We start from the raw sequence: 14,124 nt of genomic DNA on the forward strand, positions 1-14,124 counted from the left end.
ATATATTACTGATTTATTTTATTATTTTTTTGAAGTGGAAATGTGGAATTAACAGTTGTTTGTAGACAAAACTCTTATGGCTTATATACAGTCTACTAAATGACTTGTGTAGATGAGTTAGCGAAATTCTACTTCAGAATTGGTATTTATTAAAATTATTTCTCTTTTAGCACATAAACAGTGGTGAGAGTTATAAGGCCATGTGGTGGTGCAGAAAGCTGCATCTGGTCAGAAGGGAACAAACACGTAAACTTGTTGGCTGGATTTGTATAAAATGAAATGTCTGGCAATGGACAGAAGCAAGGATATTGATGTTTACACCCTTGTGCAATGAAGAGGATGCATGTTGTATCACAAGACATGATAAGACAGCTGATTGTTTTGTTTCACTGAGGCATTTTGTGAGGGTATAGCTGCTGTGGCATTTGTCTGGCTTGAAACAACAGCTGTAATCTCCACATTTCGACTTTTCTCAAAACACTATTTTGAGGTAAAACTCCTTCCTTTCATTAATGTGACCTTAGTACTCTACTGTACCACTAATTACCCAAATTGTTTTGGAGGATTTCTCCAAAACATGTAGTGATCGAAGATATTGATAGTCTGATATAATAAGTGGTTTTGTTTGAAGTTGTGCAGAACTTGTCTGTGTCACCATTTCACAGAATATGATCAGGACGTGACAATAGCCAAATTGTCCAGCAGGTGCCACTGTGGAGATGGTTTCAGATTGTTTGGAATCATCAATACAAGCACAAAGACTTCAAATGTTTCACGAAGTCTCGCTTTGCTCATCACTAGTATGGTGACAACTTCACAGGAGGTCCGTATCTCAGCACTGTCATAGTTAAAGGTGACCTTCATAAACCGAGAAACTGACATTCATGTTTGCCACAGAAAATCCACATTTACTCCTAACTAAGGGTTTAAATGCACAAAGGGCAAAAATAAGACAAAAATAAGATAGAAACAGACCCTGAGGCAGAGACTAAGATGCATAAACTTGACAGGGACAAAAGGAAAACAAACATGAAAATGAAACTGACTAAACATTTGAGACACAGGGTTCATAAGAACAACAGGCACATTTTTACTCAAAGTCCCCAGATACATTCATTAGACACTATTATGTCTAACATTTTGTCAGATTGAAGAAACCTTGTTGTATTTCTCATCAATTTCAGTGCAGTGTTTCACATGTAAAACCCAACATGGGAAATAGACTATGTGCATGTTAGCATATGCTACTTCCGGTGTGGAAACTCCTGTGGGGAGCTTTGTTTCCGGTGTCCTATTCGCGCCTTGTTTATGGCCCAAATCAAGTTAAGCAAATGAATGAATCAAGCGGCGATTTACATTTCTATAGATGTCTTGGGCATTTACCCAATATGTCTGTAAATGATGTTCATCGACTTGTCGATATTTTTTCCCCCGCGCCTCAGAGCAAAAGAGAAAATGGATTCAAATGTTATATTTCTCAGCTGTCCCTCGTTTATCGCGGGTGTTATGTTCTAAAAATAACCAGCGATAGGTGAAATCAAGTAGCCAATTGTAATTTTTGACGGTGCGAAACGTTTCGTCGACATACAATACTGCACCTCAGAGTCACACTGCTAGTGATCGATGCAGCGATTCTGTACTGTACAGGAGAGACGTCACGGAGGAGACCGTCTGCAGCGATCAGGATGCAGGAAACAATGTGATTTAAAAAAAAGAAATTTTTGTGTGGCTTTTTTTCACGGTTTGTTAACATGCTGTGTAGGTGTGTACTTGACTAGCTGATATCAACAAAACAGGGGAAACATCTGGTTTGACTATTCTTCACCTGTAGTTTGAATGCTGAACATTTGCCTGTTTAAATCATAATAATTGTCACTATACAGAGATGTGCTTCTGAATGTGGACGATGTGTCTTCTGCATGCAGTGATGCAGTTCTGCTTGTGTTGAGTGATGTAAACAACTGATCGATCTAAACGCTTTAAACGTCAAAGTTGATCTTTAGATTTTTTATGACACAACCGTGGCGAGTGTTCCCACCTTCTGCTCTTTGTAACTTAACGCGATCTTTCCGTTTTTGAGTTTTGGACATGATTTTGGAGTATATCTTCGCAGTAGCGATTGACCGCAAAGTAAAGCAACCGGAAATGTACAACCCTACATACGGTCTCAAACCAGGAAGTTAGCATTTTCTCGTGTACAGGGTCTATTCTGCAATTCTCCAGTTGAGGTGCTTGATCAGATTACTGGAATGCAAAACAAACAGCAAACAACACAAACAAACAACAAATCTCCAGAAGCAAAGTTAGATAATTATCTGCTATCAGATATTTATCATAAGTAAGCGCATAGATGTATAAATCATACAGTAGACAACAATGAATGAAATAAAACCAAATGTTTACAACATTTTTCAGTTACAGTTGGGAAATAGCAATCGATTTGTGAAATCACAAATCTCAAAATTCATCTTTACTTGTTAGATTTTGGTCTTTAATAATGAAGAGTGGGTTTTGTCCTGTTGCTTTTGGACTGTTTGTGTTTGATGGTTGGATCCCAGTTCTCATGTGTTACAGATAACTGAAAAAAAAAAAGACAATAACCTCATGCAGCATCACAGTTTAATGCAAATTGAACTTTAAAAAAACAGAAGCACAAAGTTTATTCAAGAGAAACAAACAAACCCAAAAAAATGTAACATTATAAATATCATAGGAAGTTAAACAGGTTTGCTTCAGAGCAGCATACATGTACTACAGTGTCTGGAAACAGAACTAAAGGGGCTTTCACACTTTTAGATATGACATCCTGAAATTATGATGCTGTGGAATAACCTCAAAGGACCAAAAAATATGTTGTATGCATTTATATCTACATAATTATAGAAAATATTTCTGTCTGGTATTAAAATTGTTCACTTTGTCTTCACTTCCCACTGCTGGTAAAGACGACTGTTAAGATGTATCTGTCCCACTGCGCAAGTGTCCAGTGAAGGGGGGCATGGCTACGCACAGGTGGGAAGGGGGAGTAGACGTTTTGGAGGGTCAGTTTTTTTTGTGTGGTTGAACGAAAGAAGGCGACCATTAAAGTTGGAGTTAACATACCAGTTGTGTGATTATTGGACTAACACTACAAGGATATTATTGAAGAAACTGTAATAACAGGTAACATCACCTCTTTTCACTACATTTCACTGAGAAAGTCACACTGACAGCATGAATCAACAACACTCACTGAAACCTGCAACAACAGACAAGTGATGAAAACAAGTGACACAAACTCACCTCTATGTTTGTGTCATTTTCTCTGGTGTTCAGTCCAAAGTTCCTCCTTGTCTTACTAATGTAGCAGAGCATGAGGAAAACAGCCATCAGCAAAACACCATCCACGGACGCACGCACAACCAGAAGCCAGGAGGAGTCAGGACAATGTGTAGAGACTCCTGCAGTGACACTTTCACTCTGTGTTGTTGCTGTCTGCAGTGTGGAAGCAGGTGGGTTTGAATCTGTGAACAACAAACAGAAAAAATATCAATACTAAATCAATAGCGATACAGACAAATGCAGTAAAACGAATCATATTATCATACAGGTAAATACAAACTTGTATGAAGCACTAAATGCAGCATTAACATGAAGCTTATGTGTAAGTTCAATAGGGAAGATCTGTAATCACTCAGCTGCCTGCTTTCCTGTTCTTTACATCATTATTACTTTTTCAGATAAACCACAAAGTCACGTTCAGTGTCAGTCTCATCAGATCAGCTGATGGATAAGCTGATACTCTTTTACACATTAGACTGGGAAATCTCATATAAAGCATATAAAGCGCACTACATATGTTTTCACCTGCATGAGTAGAAACACTCAGCTTTAGTGAAAGATGATGATGATGATGATGATGATGTTTTGCCCTCAATTTTAGCTCCACCATCACAACTTTAAAAAAAATGATTCAAAGTGGAGCTCACACTTCTTAAACACACATAACCTTAGATTTCAAATAGTTAAAAAACTTTTAGTAATACAAAAAATGATGTTTTGTATATAATATGTGCTCTGATTAAAAATTATTAGTGCACATTATGACTGTGAAACTTACTATATTTAAATATCTGTATGTTTTTTAAAGCTTCATAAGAAATATGGTTTATATTTGTGAATGAACAGAGGAATAAATTTATCAGCACAACAGGAAATTAATACTCTGAGATTGGACATCCAGATTTCAACAATTTGTCCTTTATTTGATGTTAGAAAATGTTGATCGTAGAAAAAAACTGAAGTTATGGTGTTCGACAGCCATATTCCTCGAGACCAGCTTGTTGCCCTGCTGAGGCCCCTAGCTAACTCTCTCTCTGATTCTATGCGTAACCTGGGTGTCTATTTGGATAGCTCCTTTAAGCTCGATAAGCAAGTATCATCTGTAGTTAGATTTCTAAAGCTAAGCATTATGTACCACACAGGGACCTGTAAAAGCTTATCCATGCTTTTGTGACCTCCAGGTTAGATTATTGTAATTCTCTCTACTGTGGTCTCCAAGCCTTCTCTCTTCGAAGGCGGCAACTCGTTCAGAATGCTGCGGCTCGCCTTCTTACTGGCACTAGAAAATTTGACCCTATTACTCCGGCTCTTGTTGATCTACACTGGTTACCAATCAAATATCGCATTGAGTTTAAAATCTTGCTACTCACTTTTAAAATCCTGAATAACATTGCGCCCAGCTACCTCACTGACCTCCTTAATTTGTACACTCCTTGTCGTGCATTAAGATTCAGGTCAATTACTCCTGGCCCAACCTAAGTTTAGACTGAAGACCAGAGGCGATCGTGCCTTTGCTTCAGCTGCACCCAACCTTTGGAATAGCCTCCCTGCTTCTATTCGAGCCTTGGACTGTATCCAGTCCTTTAAATCAAGATTAAAAGCATATCTATTTGACTTGGCTTTCCCGACCAGTTAATACCCTTTTAAATCTTTTAATTATTAAACTTTTAAATCTTTTATTAGATTTTATTAAATGTATTATTTTTATTAATTTTACTGCTGTTTTTGTCTTCATAGCATATTTTGTATTTATCTAACTCTCCTGGTCTGTTAGTGCCTCTATCCTATCTGTGCTTGTGCCTGATTTGTACCCTGTTTTTGACTTATGTTGACTCTCCATATTACTGTGAAACACTTTGGTGTGCCTTCGGGTTTTTAAATGTGCTATATAAATAAAATTGTATTGTATTGTATTGTATTGTTAGAAAGGTATAATGATGTCTCAACCAATCAGCTGATCTCTGGCAGTAACAACAATCTCACCTCAAAGTCACCAAAAGTTAAAAGTTATTTTTACTGTTTTGAAAAGAAACTTACCATCAATGACAAGAACATATTCATTCACACATGAATCAGGAGACAGAGGGTTCCCATAACCACAGATGTACTTTCCTGTGTCTGACTTGGACGACTGTGTGATGGTTGCATACAGTCCGTACACAGATCCTGGTCTGTGTTCAATGCTGTATCTGCCACTCTCAGATTTGTTATTGGTTGTGTCAATGAGGATCTCCCCTTCATTCTTACACTCATTCTTACAAAAGAACTTCCTGTGTCCATACGTGTTGTTGGAACATACCAATGTGATCTTTTCTCCCTCAGTTTGTGTGAAATAAAAACCAACGTTTTTATCCAGATCTGTGAAATAGAAGAACATTAATTAGTCTGAACTGAACCAGTTTGTGGGGGAGGTGTGGTCCCTGGCTCAGCTGCAGGGGAGGTGTGGTCCCTGGCTCAGCTGCAGGGGAGGAGTGGGGCAGTGAGCTCAAGGGGGCAGTGCCAAGGAGGCTGGAGGGACAGGTGGTGGTCATTTAACCATTGAGGTTTCTCCCTATATATATATTGAAGGCGGAGACCTGAGAGAGAGAGTTTGTGTGCTTATGAGTTATGTGCCGAAACGTACAGCTACGTGTGTGGCACTTCAATAAACACCCCACAAGCATAAAACATACAACATACTAGTGTGTTGGGTCATTTTTTACACTGTTGTATTATGATTATATTTCATGGATCAAATGAGCACAGTTATCATTTCATAATCAATCAGAAAAATCTGAAAAACACATTCTTACCTGATCCTCTGAGAATCAAAACTTGTTGTTGCATATTTAATGAACCCATGCAAAATGTAACATACATACTATGAACTTAAAGAGCAGCGTTATAGACCCTTGAAGTTCACCGGTGTGACTGCAAATGTTTTAGTTTTTTTTTTCATTTGTCTTATTTTTTGAGGCATTTCTCAGGACTCACAGCTAGAAGATGAGCCTGTAAAAAAGGTGACTAACTTCTTTTTAGCATGATGACACTCTTGGAAGATCATCAACTTTTTAGGTCAAACAATTCTTTTGTTACTCTCCATCATAGGAATTAAATTAGTAGATTTCATCTATTTAAATCATGATGTAAACCATGATACTGATGCTCAAAATCAGTTATAGAGAAAAGAAAATCTGAACAAAAGCAAGATTTTGCTTTAGACTTTGATAGTTGGAGGTGGTGTAAAACTCAGTTTTAGCAGAGCCTAAATTTGAATCAATAAATCATTGAATATTATTGTAGGCTTTACACTGAGGTGCTCAAACGTTATCTTAGTACAGTTGTCACATGCCATATAACATGGACACTTAAGTGGAATAACAGGTAAAACGTGCTTGTATTTATTGATTGAACAGGTTGATCTAAAAGTGGTCCACATTACTAAATTAGACCTGGGGGGTCTCCACATTTTCAATTTCACTCACCTTTAGTAAAAACTCACCATTTGAAACTCTGACCTCAAAGTCAAAGTATGAATCTGGAGCAGAAGATCTTCCCAAACCACACCTGTACATTCCTGAGTCAGACTTGATCATTTGTGAGAAGCTTAAAAACACAATTCCTCTTCTTGGAGATCCATCTTTATACTTCATGCTGTATCTGCCACTCTGAGCTGTGCTTCCATCTGTTTTAATGAGGATATCTTCTGCTCGCTCACATTTTTCCTTACAGAAGAACTTTGTGCTTCCAGACAAAGATAAGTTGCAGTTAAGCGTGCCATTAAATCCTTCAGCTGCAGACCAAATATTATGTTTTGCCTTGACGAGCCCAGCTGGACCTGTCAGATGAAAAATAATAATAATACATTTAAAAGAAGATGGATAATCACAACATTATTTAGTGTATGTAGATAAATGTATTTCATAAAGTGTTTTATAAAGTTGAGTATATTTTGAATTAAAGAGCAACATTAAGATCATCAGTCCTCACCTGACAAGAAGCAGAAGAAGAGAAAATGGAGGATTTTCATTCTGATGCAGAAAAGTCGTTAAACTTCAGAAGAACAGCGTCTGACTCTTCACTCTGTCAGATCATCAGAAAACTGAAGTTACTGAATGAGTTGTTTCCTTTTTATCACTTCCTTTAACTTTTTTTGGATCCATCCATCACACGATGATGTAGATCAGTACTGTGAAGTTTCCCTGATGCCGTAAGTGTGAATGAAAAGAGTTTCAGACCAAATTTGACTTTGAAAACCTGACGACAGCTGGTTCAACCTCTGAGAGGAACATATGAAGCACATAGATTTTTTTCCAGGTAATAAAATGTTCCTGGCATTTTATTCTCATCTGAATATTGTGTTTGGCTTAAGGAATAAAAAGGATATTTATTTATTTATTTCTGAATCACCATCATTTCTTGATGTTGCACTCTGAGATTATTTAACATTAAATACTCAAAATAAATCATAGAGTTGATATAAAGCTAAAAATATCTGATCAAATCATCCCATGCAGAAATCTTACAAACTGAATTTATAAGCAACAACAAAAACCTCTCACCAGCTTAACAGATGGATAAAACTAGAGTCCTCACTGCAGGGCCCGGGTCTGATTCTGCCTCCGACCATTTCCTGTGTCATTTCCCCTCACACTCTCATCACCCTCCTGTTTCCTTTCTGTGCTATTTAAAAAACAAAAATAAACAACATCTCAAAGCTGACTGTTTTCTTAGGAATAAAGAGGCATATTAATTAATTTGTTTAGAAATCAATTTTTTTTTTTTTTTTGCTGTCTCATTTTGACATTATTTTATATAAAATATTGAAAGTAAATGGCACAATTAGCCAAATGGCACAAAATTGAAAAATGGATTTAAAGTCTTTCTTTGAACATGAACCCTTTTATAATCTCTGAAGAGGAAAACACATATCCCTGTTATGTAGCAAGAACAGCAGGCTAAACAGAGATACCCAGAGATATTGTATTCCTCTTCCTGATAGACAACAGTAAACCATTTAAAATATAAAATTAAAAATATTTGATCAAATCATTTCATGCAGGAATCTTACAAATTGAAAGCAACAACAACAACAACAACCTCTCACCAGCTTAGGTAAAGGAAGAAATTACAATGAAGGTAAAAATAAATACTTCTGTTGTCTCCTTCCTGGTGGTTTGAGAGTTCTTTTGAACTTCAGTGAAATTTGCCAGTTATTAAAGTAAGAACGAGTCGTTAGAACTCAGTTATGCTCACCTTCACCTTCACTGTCTGCCAACTTCAAAGAAGCTTGCATAAAGTCTCTGTCTAAGCCGTCATAGTTGGAGGAGGGAGTGGGTTTGACTCACTGTCATTAACTCACTAACTCACTGTCAGACTGAATTGACAGTGTTGTTATAGTTAACCTGGCTGAGCAGATGACCAATGTAGTGAAGGTTATAGTCCTCACTGCAGGGCCTGGGTATGAATCTACCTCAAACCATGTCCTGTGTGTCATTTCCTCTTACACTCCCCACCCTCCTGTCTTCTAAACACCACAACATTACTGCCAGCTTGATTATTAAGTATCCATACAGCCAGATCCATTTATTTGTTGTGTTTATTTGTTACGTTGAGCTGCAGATGATTCTGCTTGCACCATGTGACAAAACAGCCCAGTATTCAGCCTCATCTCCGTCACTGTGTCACAGCCAGAGGCCAAACCAGACAAACGGACTCAATTGCAGATACAAACAGAGTCACTGGGAAACATGATAACAAGACGTTATTTACAAACACAGAATCACAGCTATGATGTGACTATGAACTGTGAACCATGATGTACGTGAGATTCTAAGAAGTAGTTTAGCAAATGTGAACTGTACAACAAACATGAAGTACTAGGAAACTATACACATATGAATTCTGTGACGTGGGGAAAAGGGAAGTCAGGCTGAGGGAACGAAACCAGGAGACTTTTGAGTCACTGTAACGAGAGGAGATAAAGTTCAGAAGGTGTTTTTCTGCAGGTCAGGAAAGACCAAATATGGACAAGAACTGTGTTACTTATTGTAGGTGGAGGATCTGCATGAGAGGGGTAAGTGGTCCGAGTGAGGCGGTGATGGTTCCAGCCGGTGATGATCTGCAGATCATCACCGGCTGGATACCGGTGGTATACCATGTGTATACCACCGGTATGTGTACCACCGGTTGTATACACATGTGTATACACATGTGGTATACCCATGTGGTATACCACATGTGTATTTTAGCACCCTCTGTAGTTGAACTGTGGAAGTGAAACAGAGCCACAGCCTGCACACACACAGTTTAACACATGAGTAACTGCACAACATGCAGAGCAGGAGTGAACATGCTGCAACACTTCAAACTGATCATAACTGTGTCAATAAAACCATGAATGCTGCCAAACTGCTCAGTGTATGACTCAGACTGATAGCTGCTCCCTTCTCTCTGACACACTGTTGAGTATTTCATATATTTAACCACTTTAACAACGCTGACCTTTGACCTATTCTGGTATTAGTTACAGTTGTTATGGCGATCCTTGCTGACCTCTGATGTTAAAAACAGTATGAAGCTGTGAGCAGGTTAAGAGGCTCATATCTGTGCAGTTTCCTTCATTGATGTAGAGGTGTGTGTGTGTGTGTATGTGTATGTGTGTGTGTGTGTGTGTGTGTGCAGACAGTGAGCAAGAAGACGATGAAGAGGATGATGAAGGTGAAGAGAGCAAAGAAAATGAAGGTCACCCTGAGGGTGGTGAAGGATGAGGAGAGGACAGATTTCTTACATTTCAATTCTTTAGCTTTTTTATACCAGGGGAATCATAAATACTTCAGTGATGTAAATGTTGCTCTCAGAAGCTGGAAACTCCAAGCAAAACTCACTGAACCATAAATAACTGTAGATTACAATATGATGAGAAATGAGGGCTGAAATGTGAGGAGGTTTCAGACGGTGCAGACTTATGGACGTATCATAGATTTGTATTAAATGTGGTTTATGAAAAGTTCATTACTGCTTTGTAGATTTGCCCTCATTAACATACTGTCTGACCTGCTGACTTACACAGGTCAGCTTCACTGTTTGATTCTGATAGCTGAGCTGACACAGGCTCTGTGATCTGCTGTAAATAAAAAGGGTTAAACACACAGTATCGCTCTCAAACTGCTCCACTTTCTGGAATGAGACACAGCCTGATAAACAAGACAGGCTCCATTCACTGCAGAAACATGTTGTTGAGATCAGAGCTCAGACTAGTTTCAGTTATAAGGAAGTGAAACTCACACAGTCACTGACACTGAGAGGAGAAATGGCACAGAAAGGAGTTCAGCTGGACCGAGAAACCTTCTCTTGTTCCATCTGTTTGGATCTACTGAAGGATCCGGTGACTAAAACCTGTGGACACAGCTACTGCATGAACTGTATTAAAAGTTTCTGGGATGAAGAGGACAGGAAGGGAATCCACAGCTGCCCTCAGTGCAGGAAGACTTTCACACCGAGGCCTGTCCTGGAGAAAAACGTCATGTTTGCAGCTTTAGTGGAGCAGCTGAAGAAGACTGGACTCCAAGCTGCTCCAGCTGATCACTGCTATGCTGGACCTGAAGATGTGGCCTGTGATGTCTGCACTGGGAGGAAGCTGAAAGCCATCAAGTCCTGTTTGGTCTGTCTGGCCTCTTACTGTGAGAAACACCTTTAACCTCACTATGATGCAGCTCCATTAAAGAAACACAAACTGGTGGCCCCCTCCAAGAAGCTCCAGGACAACATCTGCTCTCGTCATGATGAGGTGATGAAGATTTTCTGTCGTACTGATCAGCAGAGTATCTGTTATCTCTGCACAATGGATGAACATAAAGGCCATGAAACAGTCCCAGCTGCAGCAGAAAGGACTGAGAAGCAGAAGAAGCTCGAGGTGAGACGACTAAACATCCAGCAGAGAATCCAGGAGCGAGAGAAAGATGTGAAGCTGCTTCAACAGGAGGTGGAGGCCATCAATGGCTCTGCTGATAAAGCAGTGGAGGACAGTGAGAAGATGTTCACTGAGCTGATCCGTCTCATCCAGAAAAGAAGCTCTGATGTGAAGCAGCAGGTCAGATCCCAGCAGGAAACTGAAGTGAGTCGAGTCAAAGAGCTTCAGGAGAAGCTGGAGCAGGAGATCGCTGAGCTGAAGAGGAAAGACGGCGAGCTGGAGCAGCTCTCACACACAGAGGATCACAACCAGTTTCTACACAACTACCCCTCACTGTCAGCACTCAGTGAGTCTACACACTCATCCAGCATCAATATTCGTCCTCTGAGCTACTTTGAGGATGTGACAGCAGCTGTGTCAGAGACCAGAGATAAACTACAGGACATTCTGAGAGAGGAATGGACAAACATCTCACTGACAGTCACTGAAGTGGATGTTTTACTGTCACCAGCAGAGCCAAAGACCAGAGCTGGATTCTTAAAATATTCACATGAAATCACACTGGATCCAAACACAGCAAACACACGTCTGTTATTATCTGAGGGGAACAGAAAAGCAACATTTATGAAACAACAACAGTCTTATTCTGATCATCCAGACAGATTCACTGTGTGGCCTCATGTCCTGAGTAGAGAGAGTCTGACTGGACGTTGTTACTGGGAGGTGGAGTGGAGAGGAGGAGGAGTTCGTGTAGCAGTCGCATACAAGAATATCAGCAGAGCAGGCAGCATCGATGAATGTTTATTTGGAAACAATGACAAATCTTGGGCATTACATTGTGACACAAAAAGTTATAAATTTTGGCACAACAAAGTCCCAACTGTCCTCTCAGGTCCTCGGTCCTCCAGAGTAGGAGTGTACCTGGATCACAGAGCAGGTATTCTGTCTTTCTACAGCGTCTCTGAAACCATGACTCTCCTCCACAGAGTCCAGACCACATTCACTCAGCCGCTCTATGCTGGACTTTGTCTTTATTACTCTGATGGAGTCACTGCAGAGTTGATTAAAGTCAAATAGAGAAGACAGGTTCATGTTGATCCCTGACCATTATATGTACTTGTGTAGTTTCTAAATGAGGCTTTACATTTTAGAAGCTGAGAAGTTCAGTGGTCCATTGATGTGTGAAAATAATATTGCACTGATTCAAACTGTACTTACATTTATATACCTTACATCAATATAAATCTGAATTTGTTCTTATGGCTGATAATCATGTGAGTTTAAATGATACTACTCTTCATATTCAGCATGTTTGAAATCTGTCATCAGTCTGGTTAGTGCTTTTATTCTGTAGTTGCTGTAGTGGGTTGTCAAATGCAACAATATATTGGAGCTGCAGTGATTCATCAGTTAGTCAATGATTAGAGAATTGATTGTTTTATCATTATTTTAGTCACATTTAAAGCTGGTTCCAGTTTCTGAAATGTGAAGATTGTTGATTTTCTTGATCATATATGACTGTAAACTTAATGTCTTTGAGGTTTGAACTTTTAAAATGTAACAAAAAATTTTTAATGTTTGAGTTTTTTTATATTGTTATTATTGTATCTAGAGTGATGACATTTAATGTCATTTTTCAGATACAGAGACACGTGAAGAAACCAAATCACACAATAATGAAGTGAACACATTTATAGTCAGTGTTCAAGATGATGGATAGAAATGAAAATCATGGAGCATTTATGCATTTTTACGTCTGTGTCACAGAAACTGTTCAGCTATTCTCTGTTTATTAGTCTATTTATCAGGAACCTCTGTTGATTTTATATGTAAAGGATTTTTCTTCTGTCACTGAACCTTTTAAGGGTTTTCTCTTAGTAGTTTTGGGGAGTTTTTAATTAGATTTACAGCTTCAGAATAACTTTGTGATGTCAGATTAGAAAGTCTGTGTCCAACCCTGGTGTTTGATCAGATGTTTGATCCCTGCTGGGTTGGATTTTTTATATGAATGTTGAATTTGTTGTTTTGGAACTGAGTTAGATTTTTATTGATGGATGATTCGTTGTAAAAAGTGGATCTACCAACAGTTTATTTCTTTGTTATTGTGATTAAAATGTCAAACAAATATATTTTCCACTTTTTGTGTGACAGAGGCAGGAATTTCTCTGTCCTGCATGTGGAGAAATCTGCTGTTAAATCAGAACATTAACAGGTTTCAGGTTGTGTTCAAACACATATTACTGTGTATCATGTGTCAGCAGGCATGTGTTAACAGGGACTATAATAATAATAATGGATTGGATTTATATAGCACTTTTCAAGGCACCCAAAGCGCTTTACAATTCCACTATTCATTCACTCTCACATTCACACACTGGTGGAGGCCAGCTACAGTTGTAGCCACAGCTGCAGACTGACAGAAGCGAGGCTGCCATATCGCGCCATCGGCCCCTCTGGCCAACACCAGTAGGTGGTAGGGTAAAGTGTCTTGCCCAGAGACACAACGACCAGGACAGAGAGCCCAGGGATCGAACCGGCGACCTTCTGGTTACAGATGCGCTTCCCAACCCCCTGAGCCACGGTCGCCCCGGTCGACACTTTAGTGGCTTTAATGCATATTTATATGTTTAACACAGTCAGGTGCACAGGTTCTTTAGACTAAAAAGAGGGAGGAGATGTGCTTCCAAGATTTATTATCCAGACAGGGGAAGCAACTTCACATTCAACCATACAGGGAGGAGGAGTTCAGGACTGAGGCTTACCAGCAGGTGAGAATGGTCAACACAAGGGGAAGGCGGATCCATCAAATAAATAAATAAATAAATAAATAAATAAGTAAAAATAGATCAACAGTAACACTGTTTCGTCTTCCGTGGACTCTGTATCTCCTGAATCAGAAAACTCCGCTACTG

The 14,124-nt window shown here is 39.1% G+C and overlaps 1 long non-coding RNA gene and 1 pseudogene across 2 annotated transcripts in view; one reads left to right on the plus strand and one right to left on the minus strand.

Moving 5' to 3' along the window:
• The window catches only part of LOC145425534 (uncharacterized), a 273,752-nt gene that overhangs the window by 150,286 nt on the left and 109,342 nt on the right, over positions 1-14,124 (minus strand). The gene's annotated exons all lie outside the window — the stretch shown is intronic.
• On the plus strand, positions 10,473-12,794 carry LOC113017158 (tripartite motif-containing protein 16-like; annotated as a pseudogene). Its single transcript, XR_013906189.1, has one exon. The product of XR_013906189.1 is annotated as a tripartite motif-containing protein 16-like (transcript).

The sequence above is a fragment of the Astatotilapia calliptera genome, chromosome 3, assembly GCF_964374335.1.
Source record: "Astatotilapia calliptera chromosome 3, fAstCal68.1, whole genome shotgun sequence".
Lineage (NCBI taxonomy): Eukaryota > Metazoa > Chordata > Actinopteri > Cichliformes > Cichlidae > Astatotilapia > Astatotilapia calliptera.